At 44.5% G+C, this 15,280-nt stretch overlaps 1 long non-coding RNA gene across 1 annotated transcript; it reads left to right on the plus strand.

Moving 5' to 3' along the window:
• The first annotated feature begins 2,206 nt into the window (after nt 1-2,206).
• Nucleotides 2,207-4,288, plus strand: LOC307157475. Its single transcript, XR_013821001.1, has 5 exons — nt 2,207-2,346; nt 2,850-2,925; nt 3,016-3,253; nt 3,420-3,579; nt 4,106-4,288. It is a non-coding gene; the product is annotated as an uncharacterized lncRNA (long non-coding RNA).
• The last annotated feature ends 10,992 nt before the right edge of the window (nt 4,289-15,280 follow it).

The raw sequence follows: 15,280 nt of genomic DNA on the forward strand, positions 1-15,280 counted from the left end.
AAGTGACTACAGTGGCTCTACATTAAGTGTATCATACGACGACAATACTTTTTGTGCGAAAAAACAACAAAAAGAACGACTTTATTCAACTATTAGTGTTCTTCAATGTGGGCCTCTGACGAGAGTTCACGGGAGCGCCACGACGCATGCGCGAGAACTGAGATTACGGTGTTCTTCTTCTACAGGGCTCTACAGTGCGAGTAATTCACTCGCATTTGCGCCTAAAAATAGTTATGTGCGAACTTGAAAAATAATTTAGGAGCACAGTGCGCGAATGACGGGCTGTTCTCAATACACTGAACAACAGCGCGATCGATGAAGCGAAGCATACCATTGAATTCACATGGAAAGAAAGCAAGAGGACGAATCGCGACTGCGCAATTTGAACATAACATGATGACGCGCTTAACTTTACTCAAATGAGAGCGACCCATGAGCCAATCACTGAAATAGTGTGGGAATGTGCGGGAACTGCTGGATTTTAAGTGAGAGTCAAGTGACTCCTCCCAACAGTGCTAAAAATAAAGGTGTGAGAGCATGTTATTGACAGTGTCATGTTATAGCCAGATATGATGACGCTACTGCAACACGCATCACGACAGATGAGCGATCTATTCATCAAGCCAACGCGCAAACTGCCGCAAATGAAAGTGAAAGTAAGTCGTAGACGCTCAACACACAATCATATTCATTAATAGTAAAGAAACGAAATGATATTAGGCTACCAGTGCTGCTGTCGCTCTCTCCTATGCTGATTTTGAAATGAGCTTATGATCAATAAAATGCAGCTCATATCTGTTGCTTTTGGTGACGTGAACTCTGCATAGGCCTACATTGAATCTGCATATAGCGCGGGAATAGAAGATCCGATTTATTAGGGCTGGGTAAAAAATATCAATTTCTCTATTTCCAGTTGATGAATGAATCTGTTGCTTTGTAGCGCGCAACCCATCCAATAAAATCGCAATAATCTTTGTGCTTTGTTACTATTGATATAAAACAAAGTCTCAGATTTCAAATTAGACTACGTCCATTTTCTTACGAAATTCAAAAACATAAATACCGTTTTGGCGCTGTGGCGTGAGATCGCTCTGGCGCAGCTCAGCTCAAGAGCAGCAACATGATCTTTTCTTCCGCCTTAATACCAGTACACTCTTAGAAAAAAGGGTTCATTGGGGTTCTATATAGAACCATAGGGTTCTTTACTCAACTCCAAAGAACCTTTTATGCTAAAAAGGTTCTATAATGACAAGAAAGAACCCTTTTGGCACAAAGGTTCTTTAGGCTATTATTCATTTATATATTAGCCTACATTATTCTGCAACATTTTGTAGTTGTAATTAAATGATTGTTTATTAAACTGTCGTAGTAACTTAATATCACATTTTAATCATGCTGATTTTTGAAGGAGAAAAACTGAAATGGCACTCTTCGTGTGATATTGATTAACTAAGTTACATAAAATTATATAAATATATGCATTTTCTAACCCCCATATCTTGAATTTTGTGATCATTCACATGCATTCATAAATGCAATTGAATACACTGAATAATGCAGTGAAAGAACGCACTCAAAATGCACATGCGCAGTAGTATAACTAGACTTGCTAGATGCGTGCACTCTGTAGGCACGATTTGTTTAGTTTTTTAAATATACTTGATAATGTTAAAGCGCACATCGTAAAAAAAAAAAAAAAAAAAAGATATTATCGCAGACGAATTAGCTAGGCCTATATCGCACACCCCTATATTGACCTTAACGTCATCATCATCATTATCATCATAACAAGAAATTACTCAGTATAAAAACAAACATAAGGGCTCATTCTAAGCCATTTATAGCTGAATAGGCTTTCGTCTTGTCTTATTTAGCCTTGTTTGCTGCTTTTTCATTTCATTCTTTGTCATTTATGTGAAATTATTGTACCGCAACCATAGACTAACCAATTTTGCATTATGGATTTAAATTTTTTATCTGTTGAACAGCAAACATAAACAAAAAGAAGTAATAAACTCATTATTTTCATTAATTTTACAAAGTAAACAATTTGTTTGCATTTGCGCGAGCATATTCACGCAGCGCGGTCTCGCGAGTGCAGCAGTGCACGTCGTTTTTGAATTCCAACGGTCGAGAGGAGACTGATCCCCGTCTGCTGATTTAAATTGATGGTCTGACGGAAATATTGTTGTGGTAAGTCAGAGAAATACATCGATTTTTTAAGTAATTTACTTGTTATAAGCTTTAAACCCATTAGTAATGAAGTTGTCAATGTTTCTACAGCGGATTTACACTAAAACACCAAATAGCCTGAACCGCGACAGTGTCACAAGTTGCCTTACATCGGTAAGTTTTGTTGTGCTTGTTGCAAACTGTTAAATTTTGTGTTTTCTGATCCTAAGCTTAGTTTTTAACTGCAGATAGTGCTCTAAGCTAGTTTTTGACCGCACACTCAAATGGTCATTAAGAACAGCCCTACAGACAGAACAGAACGAGCGCTTGTGCGTTCAGCTTAGGGGCGGTTCTAGACCCTTTTTTTAGGTGGGCTTCAACCCCCATATTTTTCGTCTCAGCCCCCCTAAAATTATAATCAGCTATCTAAACGATAAGGTTAGTGCTGCTTCTTCAGTAAAGTTTATCATTTTCACTTCCACCTTTTCAAATTTTATGAATGATTATTTTATGTTCAAGTCAAGTGGTGTCTAAGGAACTGGAAGCAGGCCAGGGTACGGCTGTTTCTAAAGCACACACAGCTTAAAGGGATAGTTCACTTTAAAATGAAAATTCTGGCATCCTTTACTCACTTCTAAATATTTTTCCTTATATGAACTGTCTTTTGCTCATTTCAGCAAACAAAAAGAAGCAAGACTGCAAACTTTCCAGTACTCCTGTGTACTGATAATCCGGTTTCCACCCAGTCAGGAGGTTTGTCTGTTTTATCTTTCTTCACTAAAATGTCTTAAAATTGCTTGGTTATTGGCCAGTAATGTATATACAAATTCCTATATACAATAGGAATTTTGTTATTTGCTACTTTTTTCAGATTATATTAAACCTGGAAAATATTGGAGAAGATCAATGAAGTTTTCAGGAGCACATTACTGTGATAAATGCTGAACTACGTAAAAGACAACCCGACAACACCAACATAAAAAATCGAATGAGATGCAATCTTTTTAAAAGAGTCGATTTAATGACAAAATCAACACGAGAGGTCATGGACATGTTCCCATTTCTTCGGGTTCCACAACTTGTGAGTATTTGTTTTTAGTGTTGTTTCCTTTGAGTTTAGTATTTCCACTGCATTTTCAATTTTTTTGTATGAATAAAAACATTTTATTGTTTATTATTATTAAAACATTTTTATGCTTTAATGAATTTTTCTTTCTTTTTTCTTTCTTTCTTTCTTTTTTTGGTAGTTGCTGCATGAAGTGAAGATGCGGTTTGGGAAGGACCTTCATCTTAATCTAGAGACTGCTCTTCAAGTTCTGGCCCCAAACATCTTAAATGTGGCTAGACATGGAAGTCAGAGGGATGTGCTGAACAGTTTACTTCAGCAAATTGACACAAACACAAAAAGTATGTTCTTTTTTTCCTTTTGTCTGAATATTTGATTCTGATCGGCTAAAAGGTGTACATTAAACTAATTTGATTCACAGGTAGTTCCAGTCAGTTTAATTACAATTAAAGTTTAATGTGCTGCTTTTCAATGACATACATGCACACAAAACACAGTATGCTATCCAAGCTATTTTATTAATGAATATTGCATTGATCTTGAAAAGAAGTTTCTGTGCTCATGATTGTTTGTGAGTTGTGTGTGCAACCAAGCCAATTCAGAATATTTATATTCTGAATTGGCCCTTACCACTGTGGTAAAAAAATGGTCAGTCACATCCTTAATTGTTTGGAAGAAAGTATGCAAAGGCAGTTAAACATGACTAAGGCTATCATTCTGCCTTTTGTTTTTCACCACAGAAAAGTCATGCAAATTTTGGGCAAAATGGGGTTGACTAAATGATCATTTTTGATGAAATTTTAACTTTTGGGACTACTGTATTCTAAGTTATTTCACAAATAATGTATATGTTTTTCCAACTTGCAGAAATCAGTAAAGCCAACTCCGACTATAGTTTTTCATGAAGCGTCAAACCCCCTCCATGCAAAAAGAGCCAGCATCAGTATGGAGGGTGTCAACATTGTGAGCGCAGAAATGGATGTGATGGAGCCAATGGAGTGCCTCTTTGCTACTTATTTCGTATTCAGTGTGGAATACCCTAAGCACATCACTCACACAATGAATTTTGTTGAGCACTACCTGTTTAAACTCTCCAGCAGCCAAAAAATACTGACTGTCCCAGTGCTCAAAATGTATAATCAATTATCATAATACTTTGATATGTCATGAAAAGTGCTAATGTAAATTTGTAAATATGAGGCGATTGATGTTATTCTGAAATGCTGATGTGAATTTGAATCTGTAATTACAATTCTTTATGAGTGATATTAATGTAAATTTGTAGATTTGAAGTACTTGATGTTCTGAAATGCTGATCTGAATTTTAATCTATGTATTCAGATTCTTTATGAGTGATATTATGAATTTGTAGATTTGAAGTACTTCTATATCTGTATATTTCCATTGTGAGTTATATTAATATGGATTTGTAGTTTTGAGGGACTTGATGTTGTTCTAACACTGATGGGAATTTAGGTGAATCTGTATATTTGCATTATTTATTAGTGATAGATTAATGTAATTTTGTACATTTTATGGACTTATTTTGTAATATGTAGATGATGGTGAAAGTCTATTTTCATTATTTATGAGATCTTTTTAAATGGTTGATGTTTTAATGTTGATTTGTACATTTAAAGCCTTGAATACTTGAAATTACAGTAGCATTCTTTCAGTAATAGTGATTATTTTTGTTAATATAAATAAATGACTAGTTCTATGCACTTTGGGTGTGCTTTTTTTTAGTATTCATGGGTGACTTTTTTATTTGAATTACATTTTTACATTTTAGTGTCTTGATGTTTGTCAATAATATGAAATATTTAATCCGGAAAGGACAAAACAAATGATAATGAATGAACCCCTAAAAGGTTCCATATAGAACCTTTTTCCTGGTTACAAAGAACCCTAAAGGGTTCTTTTGATTGAACCCTTAAAAAGGGTTCTATATAGAACCTTTTAGTGGTTCCAAATACGTAGCGCCTGATAGAACCTTTTAAGGTTCTATATAGAACCTTTTCTTCTAAGAGTGTACCGCGCGAAATAAACATGAATGAGCATCTGAAAGTATGTTAAAAGGTAGAATACAACTTATCGAAATCCGTATCATGTGACATGGAATCGCTCAATCAAGACGTCAGTAAATCAGCTTGTAAACAATGTCATTTCACGTCACATTTACCTCAGAAAAAACATATCCAGTGACCATAAACTCGTTAGTCAGCTAGAAAAATTTACTTTAGAGAGGAGCATTTTGCTAAATATATGCACCATATTACATATTCATTATAAAGGTTTTTATGACAGCCCCCATTTAAATGTTTATATTTCTTATAACTTTATTAATATAAAAATAAATAAAAGTGTAACTGAAAGTGTTTGTATACAAATCAGTTCATTTTTACCTTCAATATTATAGTTGGCTAATGAAGCCTATTGGCTACCACCGACTCCCATAGTTTACAGCATTAGTAAAGAGATTTGTTTTCCTTGAGAAAATTTGCCATGTATTGTACCTGATATCCAAAATAATCAATATTGAATCGAATCGAAATCGAATCGAATTACAAGCTTGTGAATCGAAATCGAATCGAATTGTGAAATTTGTGTCAATACCCAGCCCTACGATTTATATCAGTTTTGCGAAAACACACTTATGTGACTAGGTGTAAATGGAATCGTTTTGATCAGTAAAAATGCATGAAGTGACCAGGTGTAAACAGGCCCCTACACCATAAAAAAAGTCAAGTAAACACTTAGTGAGCTAGATACGCAACACAGTATGAAGCCTATAGTCATTATCTCAAAAGATCAAGTGCAAAAAAATTAAACAAGGAACTCGCGCACACTATCAATACTTGCAAATGAGTATCAAAATTTTATTAGACCAAGTGCAGACCAAAGACCAAGTGCAGAAACTGAAGTTACTACCAAAACAGTCGACACTGAGGACAGGAAGATAACAAAAACTCATTTTTGAGGACAAGTTAATGCAGCCTAGCCTACTGCAAGTACTGCAAAGGAAAAAAGCAAGCGGGCATTTGTTTTGTTTTTAGCACTTTATACTTTATTGAGGTGTTCATTCTTTTTATATATTTTGAAGTAGGCTAAAAATAATAATTGCATAATTATTAAACGGGTAGTTCTCTTACGAGAGGTCTCTCGTATTGCGTAAGGTTAGCTTACGCATCGGGAAAGTCTTCTTTCTTCGAGATCTGAAGCCAAAAAATTATCCTTAATTTTGTATACATTGTCAACGCAGTGCAGCAGCCGACAGACCTAGGCAGGCTGTATAAGCGTGCTCATTGGCTGCTCGGCGGCAACTGCTTAAGCCTATCGGTGAGCGCTCTGAACGCGGCAACCAATGAGGGCGCTTCGCGCCCTCCACACCCTTCTAACCGTCAGAATGGGTGTGGCCAGCGTGTATAAATTCAGCGCTCACAGGCTAAAATTCTGGTTTTCGCAGTCTGAAGCGCAAAAGCTCGTGGCGCGACACGGCAGGTTACGCAATACTCGTTCCCTCTTCTAGAGAGAACCGAGGTTACATTAGTAACCGAGTACGTTCTCTTACGAGAGGTCTCTCGTATTGCGTAAGGTTAGCTTACGCATCGGGAACCCTTTGTCAACGCCGTGTGCGCCGAGCATCCAGCCCATGAATCCCAGGGAAACCGGGGAAAACACTCTGCTGGGAAAAGTGGCCGGTCGGAGAGACGGGCCAGCGCAGTACAGGCACTTCATGCAGCATATGAAATAGAGCGGCGCGGCCGGTCTATAAACATATAACAGTACAAACAGTAGGGCCGGCAGAGCGAGCCCATACAGTACATAAGCACTCATAAGGGTAGGAGAAAAACGACATAGTCGGTCTCACATGAAGGGAAAAAATTCCCGCGCGACAGAGAATAATACGGGCGGCCAGCAACGCGGGCCAGCACCGACAACAGCGCGTAACGGGAAATAGGAAACAGAGCGGATCAGCCGGTCTGAGTCAAACACTTCACCCTGAGTATAGTACTAGAATAGCGCCAGCATATGAACGTAGTCTGCACACGAGAAATGGGCAGAGCATACACGTCACTTATACTGACAGTATTTTTGCCTGTAGGGCAGGAACTTCCAGGTTATAAAACCTCACGAATGTTGACGGGGAGGCCCAGCCCGCCGCCATACAAATATCGTGAATAGAAATTCCGCTGGACCAGGCCCACGACGAGGCCATGCCTCTAGTGGAGTGGGCTCTGATGCCCAGAGGGCACTGCAGGTGTCTGGAGGCATAAGCTGCTGCTATCGCGTCCACTATCCACCTGGACAAGCTCTGCTTCGAGGCGGCGAGACCCTTGGTGCGTCCGCCGAAGGAAACAAAGAGCTGCTCTGAACGCCTGAAAGCGGCGGAGCGCGTGATGTAAACTCTCAGCGCCCGGACAGGGCAAAGGAGGTTATCACTGTCCCCACTATCGGATGCTGGCAGAGCCGAGAGGGAAATAACTTGTGCCCTAAACGGGGTTCCAATCGCTTTGGGGATGTAACCGTGTCTCGGTCTGAGAATGACTTTCGAGTCATTCGGCCCGAACTCAAGACATGCAGGGCTAACAGATAGCGCGTGCAAATCACCCACTCGTTTGACTGAAGACAGAGCTATCAGAAAAACGGTTTTAAGCGACAGATATTTTAGATCCGCGGATTCAAGCGGTTCAAAGGGAAAAGCCTTTAGGGCCGCTAGGACCAAGGACAGATCCCACGAGGGAACCGAGGGGGGCCGCGGGGGGTTCATCCGTCTAGCTCCTCTGAGGAAGCGGATAATGAGCTCATTCCTTCCCATTGCCCGGCCGCGCGTCGTCTCAGCGAACGCTGCAATAGCGGCCACATACACTTTGAGCGTGGAAGGGGATCTGCCCTTTTCCAACAGCTCTTGCAAGAAGGAGAGCACCCGCGGGACCCCGCATGCGCGCGGATCCAAGTTTTTAGTAGCGCACCATTTAGAAAACACCGACCATTTAGACGCGTAGAGCCGTCTCGTAGAGGGGGCTCTCGACTGTGTGATCGTGTTCACGACCCCGTCTGACAGGTCAACGGGTATCCGTTGATCACCCATGCATGCAGCGACCAGCGCTCTGGATGGGGATGCCAGATCGACCCACCGGCTTGGGAGAGGAGATCCTGTCTCACCGGGATCGGCCATGGGGGTGAGTGCGACAGCCTCACTAGCTCTGGGTACCAGGTTTGGTTTTCCCATCGCGGGGCTATAAGCAGCACTGAGTGGTGCGTTTCTCTGATCCTCGAAATGACCTGTGGCAACAGGGAGATCGGAGGAAAAGCGTACAGCGGGAGGCTGGGCCATGTCTGGGACAGCGCGTCCTCGCTCTTCGAATAAAACTTCTGGCATTGAGCATTGTCTTTCGACGCAAAGAGGTCGATTTCCGCTCTGCCGAATAGGCGCCAGAGAAACTGGACTGTCTGGGGGTGCAGAGACCATTCTCCCGGGGGAATGTTGTCCCTGGACAGTCTGTCTGGACCGACATTCAGGTGGCCCGGCACGTGCGCGGCTCTCAGCGAGCGCAGCGAGCGGTAAGCCCACACGAGAAGGCGTTCTGTCAGCCTGCACAGATTCCTGGATCTGACACCGCCCTGTCGGTTCACATAGGATACCACGGCCGTGTTGTCCGAGCGGACTAGCACATGGTGATCCCGTATGAATGGGAGGAAGCGCCTGAGCGCGTTCTCGACCGCCATCATCTCCAAACAGTTTATGTGGAGGCATTTTTCCCGGTCTGACCATAGGCCAAAAGCCGGTTTGCCCTCGAACAGAGCGCCCCAGCCGGAGGTGGAAGCGTCCGTCGAGATAACTTTGCGGTGTGAGATAGCTCCCATTGTCACTCCCCGCTGGTACCAGTCGGCCGCTAACCAGGGCTTCAGAGCTGAAACGCAGCTCTGAGTCACTCTGATGCGAATACCGCCGGAAGCCCATGCTCTGTGAGGCACTCGGGCATTCAGCCAGCGTTGTAGCGGGCGCATTCGTAAAAGACCCAGCCGAAGCGCTGCTGCGGCTGAGGCCATACAACCCAGTAACCTCTGAAATGTTTTGAGAGGTACGGTGCTGCCCGGCCGGGGGGACGCGGCCAGGCGTCGAATGCAGCGCGCGCGCTGTGTCGACAGGCGGGCCGTCATCGCTACAGTGTCCAGATCCAAACCCAGAAAAGAGGTTGATTGACTGGGCACGAGCGAGCTCTTGGTCCAGTTGACCGTAAGCCCCAGGCTGTCCAAATGGCTTAAAAGCACTGTTCTGTGGGCGATGAGTTCGGCCTCTGACTGTGCTAGGATCAGCCAATCGTCCAAGTAGTTCAAAATTCGCATTCCCCGACCCCTCAGGGGAGCGAGAGCCGTGTCCATGCACTTCGTGAATGTGCGAGGTGCCAAAGACAGGCCGAACGGCAGGACGGTGTACTGATATACCTGACCGTCGAAGGCGAATCTCAAGAATGGCCTGTGACGGGGTATTATCTGGATCTGAAAGTACGCGTCTTTTAGATCGAGAGATATAAACCAGTCCCTCGGGCGAATTTGCGCGAGGATTTGTCTGGTTGTGAGCATTTTGAACGGTCTTTTCATAAGAGCCTTGTTCAAACGTCTCAGATCCAGAATCGGTCTGAGAGCTCCGTCCTTCTTGGGAACGAGGAAATAACGGCTGTAAAAGCCCGACTCGCTCATGGAAGGGGAAACCGGTTCTATTGCCCTTTTGCACAGCAGTGTGGCTATTTCTGCTCGAAGTAGATGTGCTACTTCCCCATTCACTCTGGTCTCGATACGCGCTTGAAAGCGCGGAGGGCGGCGAGCGAACTGCAGAGTATAGCCTCGTTTTACTGTGCTCAGCACCCATTCTGACGCGCCTGGAATAGCTTCCCACGCTCTCGCGTGTGCAGCCAGGGGCAGAATGGTCTCTGGGCTCTGATCGCCGCTGATCGCGGGCTCGAGAGCTCGAGACGGAGGGGCGGGCGTGACGCGCGCGCTCTTGGTGCTTAGATACGGCGGGTCGCACACAGCGGTGACTGGCCGTTTTACACACAGCGTCCCGGTGGCTTTTGACGGGGAACATACAGTGTGAAGCACGACGCTCGAAGGCGGCGTGGGGGGCGAAGTAAGAGAGCGGATGTGTGAGCGCGTGGAAGCGGGCACAGCATCCGTGTTTATAACTTGACCGGTTGTGAGGGGTTGTGTAACAGAGCGGGTAGTCAGTAGGTGTGGGCACAGCGGGGTGGACACGTGACCTACTTTTATCACTCGAGCGGCTTGTGCCAGCTTTATGCGAGTGGGCTCTGTGAGAGACACGGAGTTTACAGTGCTTGTGTGCAGAGGTGAACACAGATAAGTGGGCACATTTTCTGCATTTGAAACACTTACAGCGCGAGGCGCGCGACCAGGCATAATACTCTCTTTGAGATTTCTCTGAGTCGCCGTGAAAACGGCGGTTGTGTGCAGGCGAGAGGGTGAATTCACCTGCTCGTTGGCTGCGAAATGAGTGTCTGCAGTAACCGTAGCAACGGGGACTGACAGAACGTGAAGCTTTGACGACGGTCCGGCCGCGGCGGGACCCAGTCGTCGCTTTTCTCCTCGGGCTAGGAGGATTTTGGAGGCTCAGGCTTCACCGCGATCCTCTGCCGGGGTCCCCGGGGAGGCGGCGGTCTGACGCGGCTGGTCGAGCGAGAGCGAGGGCGGCCGCCCTGTCGTCGCTGCGAGGACGGAGGTCGAGCTGGGCGCTGGGCAGAGCTATGTGCAGGCTGGTCCGAAGGACGGCGTGCAGCAGGTCTGGAGCGTCGAGGCAGAAACAAATTCATTGCCTGTGTAGTTTTTTGAACCTCCGAAAAACGGTCGACGATCCCGCTAACCGCTGGGCCGAACAGGCCGGTGGGGGAGAGGGGGGCGTTGAGAAACACCGCGCGCTCAGACTCCCTCATGTCCGCGAGCGTGAGCCAGAGATGCCTCTCTGTAACTGACAGAGAGGCCATGCACCTTCCAATGGCCTGGGCAGCGGATTTCGTGGCGCGAAGGGAAAGGTCCGTCGCGCTCCTCAAATCCGTGATGGAAGCAGGCTCCGAGCGCTTCTCGTCCAGATCACGGAGGAGGTTAGCCTGGAGAATCTGCAGTACTGCCATAGAGTGGAGTGCTGATGCGGCCTGCCCCGCGGCGGCGAAAGCGCGGCCGACGAGGGCTGAAGTGGTCCTGCATGCTTTGGACGGGAGGGCAGCCTTTGAGCGCCAACGAGAGGGCGGGCAAAGGTGCGCTGCGACCGCCTCCTCCACAGGGGGGATGGAATTATACCCCTTCTCAGCGGCGCCGTCAACCTGTGAGAGCGTCGATGAGGCGTGTGAAGATACTCTCGCGGAGAATGGAGCATTCCACGATTTAGAGAGCTCGCTGTGAAGCTCAGGCAGGAAGGGTGCTTTTCTGGACGCCAGCTGTCGGCGGCGTTGGTGAAGGAAGCAGCCGTCGAGTCTGTTCGGGGCTGGCTCTTCCGGGGAAGACCAGTCAAGGCCCAGCTGTTCGACAGCACGCGTGAGGAGGCGTAAAAGTTCCGCGTCCTCGCCCGCTCGAGATCGGCCTGAATCCTGGACTGAAGAGGAGGCGGTAGACCATTCCTCGCTGTCAGAAGCCAGGAGAGAACAGGTATCCGCGGCGCGTTCACCAGGCTCATCCGCCTCATCCCCTGAAGCGGCGGCGGCCGGAGGCTGCGCGGCCGTGAGGGGGGGCGGGGAAGGCGAAGGAGAAGCTCGAGGGAAAGGCTCCGGCGAGCTTCTGTACGCCTGGTTGGTCTCCGGTGGTCGCTGTGAGCGGCGCTTTTTCTTGCGCGGCCCAGCAGGGACGGGCGGGGAGACATGTAGGTCGAAAACTCCAAGCCGAGCCCGCAGGGTCGACATTGGAAGTTCCTCGCACTCGGGGCAGCCGCCCGTGGAGAGTGCGGTGGCGGCGTGATCGCGGCCCAGGCAGAGAGCGCAGATGAGATGGCGGTCTCCGTCGCTGAGCGGGGCGTGGCACGAGCCGCATGGAAAACGGGGCATTTTTAGAAAAACGCCCCGCGCTCTTTTAGAAGGAGAGGGTGTGATGCAGTAGGCAAACACACAGCAGTGAAAAGGATATGACGCCGGATAGCGTAGCAGGCACGGAAGGCTGAAGGCGGCGAAGGCGGCCGGCTTCTTCAGGCGCTGTCCTAGGCTTGCTGGTCGCTGGTTTCAACGGCGGCGGCTTCTCCAGATCCAGCGATGCGAAGTGCTTCGCTGAAGACAAGAAAATCAGAATTTTAGCCTGTGAGCGCTGAATTTATACACGCTGGCCACACCCATTCTGACGGTTAGAAGGGTGTGGAGGGCGCGAAGCGCCCTCATTGGTTGCCGCGTTCAGAGCGCTCACCGATAGGCTTAAGCAGTTGCCGCCGAGCAGCCAATGAGCACGCTTATACAGCCTGCCTAGGTCTGTCGGCTGCTGCACTGCGTTGACAATGTATACAAAATTAAGGATAATTTTTTGGCTTCAGATCTCGAAGAAAGAAGACTTTCCCGATGCGTAAGCTAACCTTACGCAATACTCGTTCCCTCTTCTAGAGAGAACCGAGGTTACATTAGTAACCGAGTACGTTCACACAAAATAGAAAGTTCTGTCATTTACTACTCTCCATCATGTCGTTCCAAACCCGCAAGACTTTCACTCATCTTCGAAACACAAATGAAGAACTTTTTGATGAAATTGAGAGATTTCTTTACCTCCATTGACTGCCTACACAACTACCACTTTGATGCTTCGAAAAAAGTTCATAAAAATATCATAAAACTAATCCATATGAATTGAGCAGTTTAATCATCTTTTTTCACTGTGCTCCTATATTTCTTTGTGTGCTCCTAAATTTTTTCATTTAGGAGCACATGTACTCCTTGGGAAAAAAGTTAGCGTAGAGCCCTGTTCTACTACTACTTGTTACTGGCTGCTCACTCCTTATGAGTATTACCGCCATCTACTGTACAAGATGACGTCCCGACATTGCCGGGAGCGCAAAACGGTCTGTTTACAAGCAGATGAAGACGCGCGCTGTATGTAAAACTGTATTCGTAAATATGTCCGCAGATTTCGATGTAGATGAAGATGAAGACTTGAATTTTTTTTAACCAACCATACTTATTCGAACCAGAATACACAGACATTGAACTACAAGAGATGGATGCTGCAACACAACCGCAGTCTCAAGCTTCTGAAAGACAGAGAGCATTGGACAGCTGGTGGTGTAAATGTATTCAGTGCGATGCCTACTGAGGCCATCCTTAAAAATATTTTGGTTTGCCGTAACAGCCAAAAAAAAAAAAAAAGGGGTCGGTAGGTCGGTCTATATATATATATATATATATATATATATATATATATATATATGGGCCATTCTACAGAATTGGTGCAAACTGCTGTCCCTCATCCAAAAAACACATTTGAAAAGCATTTAATTATTAAAATCTTAGATGTTTACTAAGATCCTTCAATTATCTATTGAAACCCACAATAATATTTAAGATATCAGTAAGCTTTATATATATAAAATCATCATTTATGGGCTACTTTCAATTAGGAGGTGGCTGTCCCAAACACTAACCCCTAAATTTCAACTTGTGAAAATGATATTAAAAATTTTTTTGCAAATTTTTCCATTCTTGTTTTAAAAAAAATATTTTTGTTCTTTTTTAAAAAATGAAGTTAAAAAAAATATTTATTTTATATTTTATTTTTAAATCATTAAACTTTATCTAAAAAAAACTTGTCCCGCATTTTCATGTCACTACCAAAACAGTGAATGTTGAAGTCCATTGGCTGAGACTGATTTTAACCACACCCCTACATTTTTGATCAGGAAATATTCCTGTGTCCCTCTCTCTCATGTGCTATATGGTGAGTAGATTGATCCCATCATTTTGAGGTAAAAGTGTTCTAAAGTCTAAAAATCTGTGTGTAACTTTAAGGAATGTCACTACCAAACTCATTTTTTCTGCTATTGAGAAAACTTTTTTGGATGTTATTCCATAAAATTTAGTTGTTATATGTGTTCAACTGTTCTGACCAGTTATTGCTAACCATGTGCTGATTAGCATCTTCGAGCTAGGCTCAAAAGTATCTAAAATTGTCACTACCAAAACAGTCACAACCGTAACATGTCTTGAAGTTTCGGTTGTGACATTATTGTTTTGGTAGTGACAAAAGGGAACACATAATCCTTTATTTGGAGGAATAAACTACATTTTAGTACAGTTATGCAAATAATTACTACTGTAGTATGTTTTAGTAGTGTTTTAGTGTTTTAGTATGCAAGATTCTGTTGAAATTCTGTAATGTGATGAGGTTACAATTACTTAAGGTTGTAGTCCATGATACTAGCTTAGGTGTAAGGTTGGTGTCAGTAATGTTAATTTCTATGATTAACTTGACAGGGAGAATGACATAAAACACCAGCATGCCTAAAACAAATAGAAAAACTAATACAGAGAGACAGAGAGAGTACAAACAAAGGTTGAGGGAAGACCCAGTGAAGTATGAGGAATACTTAAGGAAAGAAAGAGAAAGAAATAAGAAACGAAGGGAAGAAGGAAAGTTGAAGAGTATCAGTGAATTATCTGACAGGGAGCAAAGACATGTCAGAAAAGCATGGAGGAAAAGACAGAAAAGACACAGGACGATGGTGAAAAGACAAAAAGAGGTGGAGACATTTTGCAAGGCTTCCACACCACCTAGCACTTCCAGTGAGGGTGATCAGACACCAGTGAACACACACACTGGGGGAAAAGGGAGAAAACGAGCAAAAATCAGTAACTATAGAAAATGTCAGAAGTTAGAACAGAAGATCAAAGAAATCCAGAGGAGAGAAGACAAATATAGAAAGCGATATCAAAGGTTGAGGCAGAAGTTGACACAAGACCAATGTTCTCCAAGGTCGAAGACTCAGAAGGATGTAAAGAAGCACAGACTTCCCAAACAAGTCAGAAAGACTCTTCTTTTTCACAACACGCTTATGCACCAAATACA

This window comes from Squalius cephalus (genome assembly GCF_949319135.1).
Source record: "Squalius cephalus genome assembly, chromosome: 4".
In the NCBI taxonomy this organism is placed as follows: Eukaryota; Metazoa; Chordata; class Actinopteri; order Cypriniformes; family Leuciscidae; genus Squalius; species Squalius cephalus.